Source organism: Mercurialis annua, linkage group LG4 (genome assembly GCF_937616625.2).
Source record: "Mercurialis annua linkage group LG4, ddMerAnnu1.2, whole genome shotgun sequence".
Taxonomy (NCBI): Eukaryota; Viridiplantae; Streptophyta; class Magnoliopsida; order Malpighiales; family Euphorbiaceae; genus Mercurialis; species Mercurialis annua.
In genome coordinates, this window is record NC_065573.1 from 3728783 (window position 1) to 3743525 (window position 14743).

Sequence of the window (14743 nt, forward strand, 5' to 3'; positions counted from 1 at the left end):
AGCAGTAAAATGAAATTTTTGTATTTCAAAATTTTACATTTGACTAAGGATTGAAAAGGGTTGTTATTTTGAAATAAAATGAATTTCTCGAATTTTTTTTTAAAAAAAAATTATTAAAAAATTACGTCTAGCTTGGTGTTTCTAAGAACATTTGTTTTTGAAATAATTATTATTTTTCAAGATGATACCGCTTTGACGATTTAAGATAACTTTTGTGATTTTATCCTTTTGTAGTTTCTCAACACTTTGGCGTTGTTGGTATTATGCTCGATTTACTAGTTTTTGACTGAAGTTTGTGTTTCTGAAAATGTTATTAAAATTGTTTTCTCACTTGGGTGATGAGTCTGATGTTGTCATTTGAGTGACGACGAACTTCCTATTTTGAAAGGATTGGAATTTGTTTAAAATGCGTTTTTTCTGGATTTGAAAATGTTTTGTGTACATTTTTCAAATGGTAATTGTGGGTTTGACTTGGGTCACCCAAATTTAGAGTTGATCTTGGAAGTGGTAATCACTCGGCTAACTCGATGATTTTAAATTGAGGCGTTTGGGAACAATTATAACCATAGTTTTGTAAAGAGGTTTTCTAGAAAATGATTTTAAAACTGTGGGGCTCGACATGAACTTGAAGTATATTTTATAAATTTTATCTTTCGAAGTGGATTTTGATAAGTACTTTTTGACCAATATGTTTATTATTTTGATTTAAGTTGATGTGTTGAAAATGTTATTGTATGATTTAAATTTTCATCAGTTACGGGGTGTTTTGAGTTGTCACCATGTCGATAGGAATTCGTTGACCATATAAGATGTTGCATGCTTAATCTTTTGGAATTATATTGGTTAGCTACCCTAATGAGTAACTGTGTTACTACAAGATGCTTAAGTGCTTTTCGGATGTGTGATCCATTCTTAACCTATATTACTGTGTCATTATTCTTGCCTCTCATGTTTGTTTAAGTTAATCCATATCAGTTTTGTCCCCGTTGACCTCATTGTGTGGAGTAGCACGTGAGGGTATTTCTCGCTAGTTTTTCTTTGACTTAACTTTGGCGTTGGTGTCGATATGCGATTCAAGCCTTTGTTTTGACCCTGCGATTAGTTTAGATGTTCTAATTGGTTTAGCCGGATCAAACATTTGATCCTGGAAATAGAAGTGATTAATTTTCTTATCCATAAATTTGAGGAGCGATTCTCAAGAGCTGTTCGTAGATTTGAATTTCAAATCTGTCTTGGTTAGAGGAAGGCGATTTGAGTTATATTACTCAGCACCGGTGGAATAATTCTACTCGTGAGTGTTTGCCACATGCGTGGGAATTTCAAGCGTTATGCGTTTTTTTTCGTCGGGCTCGTTTGTGATAAATTAGTGTATCTAAATCCTTCGGCTTTTGGCATTCTGGAAAAGAATGTGGAGACTGTGTTCGAGGTTGATCAGTGTAGTAATACACTGACATCTTTTATTAGGTTGATCGGTGAAATACCAAAACTGATAGTGGAGCTGTGAAGGCGTTGCTGTTGTTTGATGCCTTTGGAAAATTTGAGGGGGAACTGTTGTTAGGTAAATTTTTAGCTTCGTTGTTGATTTTAGGATTATTTCGTTTTTGACAATGCAAATTGGTGGATTAGGATAATAGAGATGGGAAAATATGTCAAGATGGACGAGTGCACGTCTCACAGAGTGTAATGTCTAGAAAATGTTTTAAAAAAAAAATTATTTCAAATATTAACTTGTTAAAAAAATTTAAATATTTTATCACGTAATTGTGCCCAGACATGTAATAAACATGCATTTGAAATGCCACGAATAGGAAACTGCATTGAGCATTGAGTATGATCACTAATTAAAAGAGAAATAAATAAATGATACATGCATTTAGAACATTCATCACGACATTAAATTATTAGGGTTGAATGCAACTCTTTTGGGATGAGAGCTGTCATCACCCTGACGCACAATTATGTAAAATAAATTTTATCAGAGGGACTTTTTAAAAAAAAAATGTTTTGTTATAAACTCGCGAGTTATATTGTGAAAATGGTGTTTAAAAGGTTATTAAATTTCAAACGGTTTTGAAATTTTTATTTGGTCGGAGACTAGACAAATACTCTGTGATGACGGTGGTGATTTAGGAGAAATTGCATTGTAAGGATTTGTTTTATATTGTTGAAGTATCCGTATTTTATTAAGGAGAACTATGATTATAGGTCACACTTGAGGTAAGTGCGATAAAATATTGAGTTCGGATTGCATAGAATTGTGCCAACTTATGGTTTATGATTTGAGGATTGTTGGTTTAAGGAATTTGGTTATGCTCTACGTGTGTTTTTACACAAACTTAAAAGAAATTTTGTTTTTTACGGATTCGATTTCTATTTTAAAGTTTTGGTACTAGTATGGAAATTATTTCGTAAACGAAGGGATTCTTATTTGCAAAATTTAGTTTTTGAGGAAGAGATGAAATTTTATCAGTTTTGATTAAAAGTGGATTTTTAATTTTTCTAAATGAACGATTTTATAAAATCGTGAATTTATTTTGAAAATAAGATTCAGAAGTTATTTCAATTGAGAGTGTTTGACTATTTTGGTGCGGTTATAAACTGGAAAATTTTCTCATAATTTATTTATTTTTGGTTTGAAAAATAAAATGTAACTTGTGATACTAAAGACTTTTAATTAGATACAGATAATTTTATTAAATGATATTTTGTGTTTACAAAAAAAAAAAAACAACCAGTATGGTGCGGAAAATCGTTTTCAACAAAAACAAATTGTTTTGAGCATAACCAATGAATTGATTAAGTACGGTTTTGATCTAAATGGTCTTTTGTGGGATTCGAGGTTGCAGTTGGATGATGGAAAATGTTTTGGATTTGCGAGTTAACTTAAAAATTTCGTGTTTATCAATTTGAAGAATTTTTGTCAGAAGTCTAAGTTATTTATCCCCTGGAATAGTGTGATTTGTTTTTCTTGCGTCTTGGTTCGTGAAGTTGATAATATTATCGAGTAGATCTTAGTTGGTTGAACCAGAACGATTCTTATAGAGTTTAGTTTTCAGTTGTGATTTTTGTAAGAGTGTATTCAATCAGGATGACTTATTATTTTGCTTGGTTGCTTTGTTAAGCGGAAGTTAGTATAGCCAATTGTGGTTATTGCTTGAAGTTAGTGAGCAGTGCTCTAAAAAAATTGTCGTTCGCGAGAAATCTGTTGAGATTGCGGTTGTATCTTGAATAGGCTAAATTATGCAGTTTTTATTTCGTTTCTGTTTGGGTTTCTCACTCGGTCGTAAAGTGCTATGGAAATTCACAGTTTGAGGTGCGTAATTGTTTTCTGTTAAATCTATTTGTGAATCGTTAACTCTTAATTTTTGTGTTAGAACGGTTTTCGGGCGCGCTGTTCGTGATTTTATTGTACTTCAGCTTTGTGGTAAATTCGAGGACGAATTTTTAATAAGTTGGGGAGAATGTAATACCCCGTAAGAGATTTAATTTTTTTGTTATTAGTTTTCAGATTTTTTTTGGAGTCGTTTACAAATTCGTGGATTTAATAAATTTTTGTTTTATGCTGGTTCGGGTTGGCCACATTTTTGTTTAAATTTATTGGTTAGGCCATACAAGCCCATGCAAAATCTATTTCTTTTAAAATTATAATTCTTCCATGCTTTTGGTTGGCCCATGTTTAAATTGTGTAAAATTTTGATAGGCCTCAAGTGAGCTGCTTTGTTCTTCCTTATTTAATTGTTTAGGTTTGTTTTTTTTAAGGAACCGTTTAACTCTTATATTTTTCACTCATAAATCTCTCAACCCTAGCCGCTTAAGATCCTAAACTTACACTAAAATAATCATACGTCTCTCTTCCTCTCTATCGCTTCCGAACCTAGTAAATTTTCAGTCTCTTCGTTCTTGTTGTTTCGTTCATTATCCTTTTGCCATTTCATAACTCGTTACGTTGGTTTGTTCTATCATCATGTTAGATCGTTTCTCATGTCTAATCTGAACCGGATTACTTCTGAACCATATCGAGCTTTATTGTGTTCTAACGGTACGTCAATTCTCTGCGTTGTTACGTTATTGTTACTTCTGTTTTGTAACTTGTTACGTTCATCTATATAGCATCGTTCTGTGGTCGTCTCTTTCATCACAACAGATCCCATCCTTCTCAAAAAAAATCTTTGGCATGTAATCTTAATTTTGGTACGTTCGAATCTCTTGAGTTACGTTAGATCGATTCATTCTTTTATTGTGCGATGGCTGCCGATCTCCCTATGTTTCTGTGTTCATCTGTTTGTATTATGAGATCATTACTTGAGTCATTGTGGGCGGCTTTTCTTGTACTTGTTCATGCCGTTCTCAGTTTATTGATCGATAATTTATGGAGATTGATTTGTGCTTTGAAGTCAGAATATTGATTAAGTTACTGTCAATACATTAATGGGTTAAATGTTCATACTTTGTTTGCTTTAATTATTTTCTTATAGAATTAGAGTTATATGATATTGACTATAAGTTATATGTTTATGTAATGTTAACTGAGTGTGTAATTGTTGTCAGTTGGAATTGTTGTTTGTAAAATCAAAGGTTATTTGTAGCTAGTGTTAGTTATGTTACTTCTTTGATTTTGATCTTCTTATTTTTTTTTCTGGGCTTAAGACAGATGATGTTTGGCGGGTTTTGTTAATGGTTCAAAAGTGGTTTTGCTAATAGAAAATGATTAACTTAAGTTTCATTGTTTTGTTAATTATGAGATTATGGAATTTTTGGGTTTCTGTTCGTTGTTTTTGATTGCAGGAGAGTTTGAGTCTGAATTTTAGGTGGCAATATTAGTTGTTCGAAATATGGCTTGGATTATTCATGTTTGATGGGTTCTATTGGTCCAATTGTTTTCTCATAATGTTATTAGTAAGTAAATTGAAATTTAGTATTCTTTTGGTTTCTGGAAATCTTGTGATGTTTCCATTTGATTTTTTTTTTCCTATTGATTTAAGTGGTTTCTTTTATGTTTGATTATCAAAGGATTGTTGGTTGGTTTTTCATGATTTGTTAATGTTATTAAATTGGTTAAATACCAATTTCAAAATCGGACTTTTAATTATCGTTTTAAATTTTGATAACATTATTTAAATTTTAAAATAATATTTTATATGATTTCAATTGAATTGTTTTTGTTTGTTTGTTTTTTTTAATTGGGAAACAATATTTATATTATAATTATTTTTGTCGGATAATTACTCAGTTAATTATTATTTTTGAGAATTATGGGCTTGGTGTGCAAATTTGGCAAATTTACATATAACTTTAAATTACTATCTTTAACTTATTTCAGTTAAGTTTTGGCGGTAACTATTGGTTACTTGAGTTTTAAGTTATTGAGTTCTTCTTTAAATTTTGATTATTATTTTATCAGAGTTGTTTCTATAATTATAAACTATGGTTTATAATTGGATATAAATATATTTATTTTATCAAAGTGATAAAATATTTGGGTCGGGTTAGACTTGGGTCACCCGACATGTGAGGTAGCTTGGTAGTTATTGGTAACTCGGCTAACCCAATATTTGAGGAAATGGATTTAAGTTATTATTTATTTATTAATTAAGTAATATTTTTCAGAACGTATTTTAAAGCGGAAATCCAATAGACTTGACTTATTTATTTATTGAGTATTGTGTTACTCGATATGGTTCGTACTTTGGCTCAGGTCTTTATGTAATTAATTAACCATTATGTACTGGTTGTGTTTGTGCTTAACTTGGTTTTGTGTTAGTCCTATGTGGTATCTAGTATTCTTAGAGTTAGGGGTTAAATGGATTTTAACTTATATATTGTTTTAGACCGTCGACTGCTCGTGTTTCGAAATCTACGCATGGTTATCTGTTTGCCAAGATTCACGTGGATAAGCAAGCAGGGAGTTTGTAGTGCTATTTACCGCTTTATTAGTACCGCAATATATTTTAATATTATAAATGCTTTCGAACTGTTTTTACGGATTATGGATCTGGATTGAAACGAGTTGCTCGATAGGCTTGTATCGAGACTGTGTGCACCTGTAAGTACTCTGGGATCGGCAGACTAATGTCTTGCTTACGCTGGTATTAGATGAGGATATGTTCCCGTCCACTCTGGGTTTATCAGTATGCTATATCATACTTACGCTGGGATCATTTCATTACTGTTTTCCATAATCATATTATATTAGTATAAACTGTTTTGATTTAAGGGTTTTAAACTTAATAAATGTAAATAGTATTGCGAACTCATCTCAGTATATCTGACCCCGTTGTTTTCCCAAATTTTCCAGGTTTATGATTTGAAAGCTGGTCCACTCCGATTCTTTTGATTCCTCGGAGGTTTTATGTTATTTAAACTACTTCTGTTTTCAAACTCTTAGACCGCAGTAGAACTAGTTAATATATTATATTGTTATTGCACTTTGGGATTGTCGATCTGTTCAATTATTTATTATTGGCATGTTTACTCTGGAATATTTTATTATTATATTTAAGGCATGCTGTTGAGCATTTCAGATATTTAAGTTATTTATATTAGAACTGAAATATAAATTGTTAGACTTAGGTAGGAGTCTCGGTTGCCCCCGAGCAGTTTTTTGGAGGTTTAATGTTTATTTGTTTTTTTCAAGGCTTGCTACGGGTTTTGGTACGACCATACCCATACCCTAGCGCCGGTCACGATTCATGAAATTGGGTCATGACAATAATGTTTGTAAACGTTTGGCTTAAATCGCTAAAAAGGTGAAACGTTTGGATTTGTTTCCTAACGTTTGTAAACGTTTGGCTTAAATCGCTAAAATGGTGAAACGCTTGGATTTGTTTCCTACGTTTGTATACGTTCGGCTGAAATTTCTGAACAGGTGAAACGCTTGGATTTGTTTCATAGCGTTTGTAAACGTTTGGCATAAATTACTAAAAAGGTGAAACGCTTTGATTTGTTTCGGAACGTGTGTAAACATTCGGCTTAAATTTCATAAAAGATGAAACGCTTGGATTTGTTTCGAAACATTTGTAAGCGTTTGGCTTAAATTGCTAAAAAGGTGAAACGCTTGGTTTTGTTTCGTAACATTTATAAAGGTTTGGCTTAAATAACTAAAAATGTGAAACGTTTTGATTTGTTTCTTAACGTTTTATACGTTTGGTTTTGTTTTGTAACGTTTGCAAACGTTTGGCTTAAATTGCTAAAAAGGTGAAACGTTTGGGTTTGTTTTGTAACGTTTGTAAACATTTGGCTTAAATTGCTAAAAAGGCGAAACGTTTGGATTTGTTCCGTAACGTTTGGCTTAAATCGCTAAAAAGGTGAAACGTTTAGAATTGTTCGGAACGTTTGTAAATGTTTGGCTTAAATCGCTAAAAAGGTTCAACGTTTGGATTTGTTTTGTAACGTTTGTAAATGTTTGGCTTAAATCGCTAAAAACGGGAAACGTTTGGATTTGTTTCGTAACGTTTCTAAACGTTTGGCTTAAATCGCTAAAAAAGCGAAACATTTGGATTTGTTTCGTAATGTTTGCAAACGTTTGGCTTAAAATGTCAAAAAGGTTAAACGCTTGGATTTGATTTTTTAACGTTTGTAAACGTTTGGCTTAAATTGCTAAAAAGCTGAAACATTTGGATTTGTTTCATAACCTTTGTAAACGTTTGACATAAATCGCTTAAAAGGTGAAACGTTTGGATTTGTTTCGTAACGTTTGTAAACGTTTGGCTTAAATCGTTAAAAAGGGGAAACGTTTGAATTTTTTTCGTAACATTTATAAACGTTTGGCTTCAATTGCAGAAAAGGTGAAACGTTTGAATTTGTTTCGTAACGTTTGTAAACGTTTGGCTTAAATCGCTAAAAAGGTGAAATGTTTGGTTTTGTTTCGTATTGTTTGTAAACGTTCGGCTTAAATCGCTAAAAAGGTGAAATGTTTGGATTTGTTTCGTTCGTTTGTAACAGTTTGGCATAAATCGCTAAAAAGGTGAAATGTTTGGTTTTGTTTCATATTGTTTGTAAAGGTTTGGCTTAAATTACTAAAAAGGTGAAACACTTGGATTTGCTTCGGAACGTTTGTAAATATTCGAGTTAAATTGCTAAAAAGATGAAACGCTTTGATTTGCTTCATAACGTTTAGCTTAAATCGCTAAAAAGGTAAAACGCTTGGTTTTGATTCTTATCATTTGTAAAGGTTTGGCTTAAATCACTAAAAATGTGAAACGTTTGGATTTATTTTGTAACGTTTTAAACGTTTGGTTTTGTTTCGTAACGTTTGTAAAGGTTTGGCTTAAATCGCTAAAAAGGGGAAACGTTTGGATTTATTTTGTAACGTTTGTAAACATTTGGCTTAAATTGCTAAAAAGGCGAAACGTTTGGATTTGTTTCGTAACGTTTGTAAACGTCCGGCTTAAATTGCTAAAAAGGTGAAACGTGTAGATTTATGTTGAAACGTTTGTAAATGTTTGGCTTAAATCGCTTAAAAGGTTAAACGTTTAGATATGTTTTAAAACGATTGTAAACGTTTGGCTTAAATCGCTAAAAAGGTGAAACATTTGGATGTGTTTCGTAACGTTTGTAAACGTTTGGATTAAATCGCTAAAAATTTGAAACGTTTGGATCTGTTTCGTAACGTTTGTAAACGTTTGACTTAAATCGCTAAAAAGGTGAAACATTTGGATTTGTTTCGTAACGTTTGTAAACGTCTGGCTTAAATTGCTAAAAAGGTGAAACATTTGGATTTGTTTCGAAACGTTTGTAAACGTTTGGCTTAAATTGCTAAAAAGGTTAAACGCTTAAATTTAGTTTATAACGTTTGTAAACACGTTTGACTTAAATTGCTAAAAAGGTGAAACATTTGGATTTGTTTCATAACCTTTGTAAACGTTTGGCTTAAATCGCTAAAAAGGTGAAACGTTTGGATTTGTTTCATAACCTTTGTAAACGTTTGGCTAAAATCGCTAAAAAGGTTAAACATTTGGATTTGTTTCGCAACATTTGTAAACGTTTGGCTTCAATCGCTAAAAAGGTGAGACGTTTGGATTTGTTTCTAAACGTTTGTAAATGTTTGGCTTCAATCGCTAAAAAGGTGGGACATTTGGATTTGTTTCGTAACGTTTGTAAACGTTTGGCATAAATCGCTAAAAAAAGTGAAATGTTTAGATTTATTTCATAACTTTTCCAACGTTTGGATTAAATCGCTAAAATGGGGAAACAGTTGGATTTGTTTCGTAACGTTTGTAAACGTTTGGCATAAATCGCTAAAAAGGTGAAATGTTTGGTTTTGTTTCGTATTGTTTGTAAACGTTCGGCTTAAATCGCTAAAAAGATAAAACGTTTGGATTTGTTTCGTTCATTTGTAACAGTTTGGCATAAATTGCTAAAAAGGTGAAATGTTTGGTTTTGTTTCATAATGTTTGTAAACGTTTGGCTTACATTACTAAAAAGGTGAAACGCTTGGATTTGTTTCGGAACGTTTGTAAATATTCGGGTTAAATTGTTAAAAAGATGAAACGCTTGGATTTGTTTCATAACGTTTGGCTTAAATTGCTAAAAAGGTGAAACGCTTGGTTTTGTTTCGTATGATTTGTAAAGGTTTGGCTTAAATCACTAAAAATGTGAAACATTTGGATTTATTTCGTAACGTTTTAAACGTTTGGTTTTGTTTTGTAACGTTTGTAAACGTTTGACTTAAATCGCTAGAAAGAGGAAACGTTTGGATTTATTTAGTAACGTTTGTAAACATTTGGCTTAAATTGCTAAAAAGGCGAAACGTTTGGATTTGTTTCGTAACGTTTGTAAACGTTTGGATTAAATCGCTAAAAAGGTGAAACGTGTAGATTTGTTTTGTAACGTTTGTAAATGTTTGGTTTAAATCGCTTAAAAGGTTAAACGTTTGGCTTATATCGCTAAAAAGGTTAAACGTTTGGATGTGTTTCGTAACGTTTGTAAACGTTTGGCTTAAATCGCTAAAAAGTTGAAACGTTTGGATCTGTTTCGTAACGTTTGTAAACGTTTGGCATAAATCGCTAAAAAGGTGAAACATTTTGGATTTGATTCGTAACCTTTGTAAACGTTTGCTTAAATTGCTAAAAAGGTGAAACACTTGGATTTGTTTCGTAATGTTTGTAAACGTTTGGCTTAAATGGCTAAAAAGGTGAAACATTTAGATTTGTTTCGTAACGTTTGTAAACGTTTGGCTTAAATAGCTAAAAAAGTTAAACGCTTAAATTAATTTTGTAACGTTTGTAAACACGTTTGACTTAAATTGCTAAAAAGGCGAAACATTTGGATTTGTTTCATAAACTTTGTAAACGTTTGGCTTAAATCTCTCAAAAGGAGAAACGTTGGGATTTGTTTCATAACTTTTGTTAACGTTTGGCTTAAATTGCTAAAAAGGTGAAACATTTGGATTTATTTGGCAACGTTTGTAAACGTTTGGCTTCAATTGCTAAACAGGTGAGACGTTTGGATTTGTTTCGTAACATTTTTAAACGTTTGACTTAAATCGCTTAAAAGGTGAAACGTTTGGATTTGTTCCGTAACGTTTGGCTTAAATCGCTAAAAAAGTGAAACGTTTAGAATTGTTTCGGAACGTTTGTAAATGTTTTGCTTAAATCACTAAAAACGGGAAATGTTTGGATTTGTTTCGTAACGTTTGTAAACGTTTGGCTTAAATCGCTAAAAAGGCGAAACATTTGGATTTGTTTCGTAATGTTTGCAAACGTTTGGCTTAAAATGCTAAAAAGGTTAAACGCTTGGATTTGATTTTTTAACGTTTGTAAACGTTTGGCTTAAATTGCTAAAAAGCTGAAACATTTGGATTTGTTTCATAACCTTTGTAAACGTTTGACTTAAATTGCTTAAAAGGTGAAACGTTTGGATTTGTTTCGTAACGTTTGTAAACGTTTGGCTTAAATCGCTAAAAAGGGGAAACATTTGAATTTATTTCGTAACGTTTATAAACGTTTGGCTTCAATTGCTGAAAAGGGGAAACGTTTGAATTTGTTTCGTAAGGTTTGTAAACGTTTGGCTTAAATCGCTAAAAAGGTGAAATGTTTGGTTTTGTTTCGTAACATTTGTAAATGTTGGCTTAAATCGCTAAAAAGGTGAAAAGTTTGGATTTGTTTCGTCACGTTTGTAGATGTTTAGCTTAAATCGCTAAAAAGGTTCGATGTTCGGATTTTTTTTGTAACGTTTGTAAACGTTTGGCTGAATTCGCTAAAAAGGTGAAACATTTGGATTTGTTTCGTGACGTTTGTAAATATTTAACTTAAATTGCTAATAAAGTGAAACGCTTGTTTTTGTTTCGTAACATTTGTAAAGGTTTGGCTTAAATCACAAAAATGTGAAACGTTTGGATTTGTTTTGTAACGTTTTAAACTTTTGGTTTTGTTTCGTAACGTTTGGCTTATATAGCTAAAAAGGTGAAATGTTTGGATATGTTTTTTAACATTTGTAAACGTTTGGCTTAAATTGCTAAAAAGGCGAAACGTTTGGATTTGTTTCATAACGTTTGTAAATGTTGGCTTAAATCGCTAAAAAGGTGAAAAGTTTGGATTTGTTTCGTCACGTTTGTAAATGTTTAGCTTAAATTGCTAAAAAGGTTCAATGTTTGGATTTGATTTATAAAGTTTGTAAACGTTTGGCTGAAATCGCTAAAAAGGTGAAACATCTGGATTTGTTTCGTGACGTTTGTAAACGTTTGGCTTAAATCGCTAAAAAAGGAAAACGTTTGGATTTGTTTCGTAACGTTTGTAAATGTTTTCTTAAATTGCTAAAAAGGTGAAACGCTTGGATTTGTTTCGTAACGTTTGTAAACGTTTGGCTTAAATCGCTAAAAAGATGAAACGTTTGGATTTATTTTGTAATGTTTGTAAACATTGGGCTTAAATCGCTAAAAAGGTGAAACATATTGATTTGTTTCGTAACATTTGTAAACGTTTGGCTTAAATCGGTAAAAAGGTGAAACGTTTGGATTTGTTTCGGAACGTTTGTAAATGTTTGGCTTAAATTGCTAAAAAAATGAAACGCTGGATTTGTTTCATAACGTTTGTAAACGTTTTGCTTAAATTGCTAAAAAGAAGAAACGCTTGGATTTTTTTAGGAACGTTTGTAAACGTTTGGCTTTAATCGCTAAAAAGGTGAGACGTTTGGATTTGTTTCGTAACGTTTGTAAATGTTTGGCTTCAATCGCTAAAAAGGTGGACATTTGGATTTGTTTCGTAACGTTTGTAAACGTTTGGCATAAATCGCTAAAAAAGTGAAATGTTTGGATTTATTTCGTAACGTTTTCAACGTTTGGCTTAAATCGCTAAAATGGGGAAACATTTGGATTTTATTCATAACGTTTGTAAACGTTTCGCATAATTCGCTAAAAAGGTGAAATGTTTGGTTTTGTTTCGTATTGTTTGTAAACGTTCGGCTTACATCGCTGAAAAGGTGAAACATTTGGATTTCTTTCGTAACGTTTGTATACGTTTGGCTTAAATTTCTAAAAAGGTGAAACGCTTGGATTTGTTTTGTAACGTTTGTAAACGTTTGGCTTAAATTACTAAAAAGGTGAAACGCTTGGATTAGTTTCGGAACGTTTGTAAACATTTGGCTTAAACTGCTAAAAAGATGAAACGCTTGGATTTGTTTCGTAACATTTGTAAACGTTTGGCTTAAATTGCTAATAAGGTGAAACGCTTAGTTTTGTTTCGTAACATTTGTAAAGGTTTGGCTTAAATCACTAAAAATGTGAAACGTTTGGATTTGTTTCGTAACGTTTTAAACGTTTGGTTTTGTTTCGTAACGTTTGGCTTAAATCGCTAAAAAGGTGAAACGTTTGGATTTGTTTTGTAACATTTGTAAACGTTTGGCTTAAATTCCTAAAAAGGCAAAACGTTTCGATTTGTTTCGTAACATTTGTAAATGTTGGCTTAAATCGCTTAAAAGGTGAAAAGTTTGGATTTGTTTCGTCACGTTTGTAAATGTTTAGCTTAAATCGCTAAAAAGGTTCAATGTTGGGATTTGTTTTGTAACGTTTGTAAATGTTTGGCTGAAATCGCTAAAAAGGTGAAACATTTGGATTTGTTTCGTGACGTTTGTAAACGTTTGGCTTAACTTGCTAAAAAGGGAAAACGTTTGGATTTGTTTCGTCACGTTTGTAAATGTTTGGCCTAAATTGCTAAAAAGGTGAAACGCTTGGATTTGTTTCATAACGTTTGTAAACATTTGGCTTAAATCGCTAAAAAGGTGAAACGTTTGGATTTGTTAAGTAATGTTTGTAAACATTGGGGCTTAAATCGCTAAAAAGGCGAAACAATTTGATTTGTTTCGTAACGTTTGTAAACGTTTGGCTTAAATCGCTAAAAAGGTGAAAAAGTAAAACGTTTGAATTTGTTTCGTAACGTTTGTAAACGTTTGGCTTAAATCGCTAAAAAGGTGAAATGTTTGGTTTTGTTTCGTAACGTTTGTAAATGTTGGCTTAAATCGCTAAAAAGGTGAAAAGTTTGGATTTGTTTCGTCACGTTTGTAGATGTTTAGCTTAAATCGCTAAAAAGGTTCGATGTTTGGATTTGTTTTGTAACGTTTGTAAACGTTTCGCTGAATTCGCTAAAAAGGTGAAACATTTGGATTTGTTTCGTGACGTTTGTAAATATTTAGCTTAAATTGCTAATAAGGTGAAACGCTTGTTTTTGTTTCGTAACATTTGTAAAGGTTTGGCTTAAATCACAAAAATGTGAAACGTTTGGATTTGTTTTGTAACGTTTTAAACTTTTGGTTTTGTATCGTAACGTTTGGCTTAAATAGCTAAAAAGGTGAAATGTTTGGATATGTTTTTTAACATTTGTAAACGTTTGGCTTAAATTGCTAAAAAGGCGAAACGTTTGGATTTGTTTCGTAACGTTTGTAAATGTTGGCTTAAATCGCTAAAAAGGTGATAAGTTTAGATTTGTTTCGTCACGTTTGTAAATGTTTAGCTTAAATTGCTAAAAAGGTTCAATGTTTGGATTTGTTTTATAAAGTTTGTAAACGTTTGGCTGAAATCGCTAAAAAGGTGAAACATCTGGATTTGTTTCGTGACGTTTGTAAACGTTTGGCTTAAATCGCTAAAAAAGGAAAACGTTTGGATTTGTTTCGTAATGTTTGTAAATGTTATCTTAAATTGCTAAAAAGGTGAAACGCTTGGATTTGTTTCGTAACGTTTGTAAACGTTTGGCTTAAATCGCTAAAAAGATGAAACGTTTGGATTTGTTTTGTAATGTTTGTAAACATTGGGCTTAAATCGCTAAAAAGGTGAAACATATTGATTTGTTTCGTAAAGTTTGTAAACGTTTGGCTTAAATCGGTTAAAAGGGGAAACGTTTGGATTTGTTTCGTAACATTTGTAAATGTTTGGCTTAAATCGCTAAAAAGGTGAAACGGCTGGATTTGTTTCGTAACGTTTGTAAACGTTTTGCTTAAATTGCTAAAAAGAAGAAACGCTTGGATTTTTTTCGGAACGTTTGTAAACGTTTGGCTTTAATCGCTAAAAAGGTGAGACGTTTGGATTTGTTTCGTAACGTTTGTAAATGTTTGGCTTCAATCGGTAAAAAGGTGGGACATTTGGATTTGTTTCGTAACGTTTGTAAACGTTTGGCATAAGTCGCTAAAAAAGTGAAATGTTTGGATTTATTTCGTAACGTTTTCTACGTTTGGCTTAAATCGCTAAAATGGGGAAACATTTGGATTTTATTCATAACGTTTGTAAACGTTTCGCATAATTCGCTAAAAAGGTGAA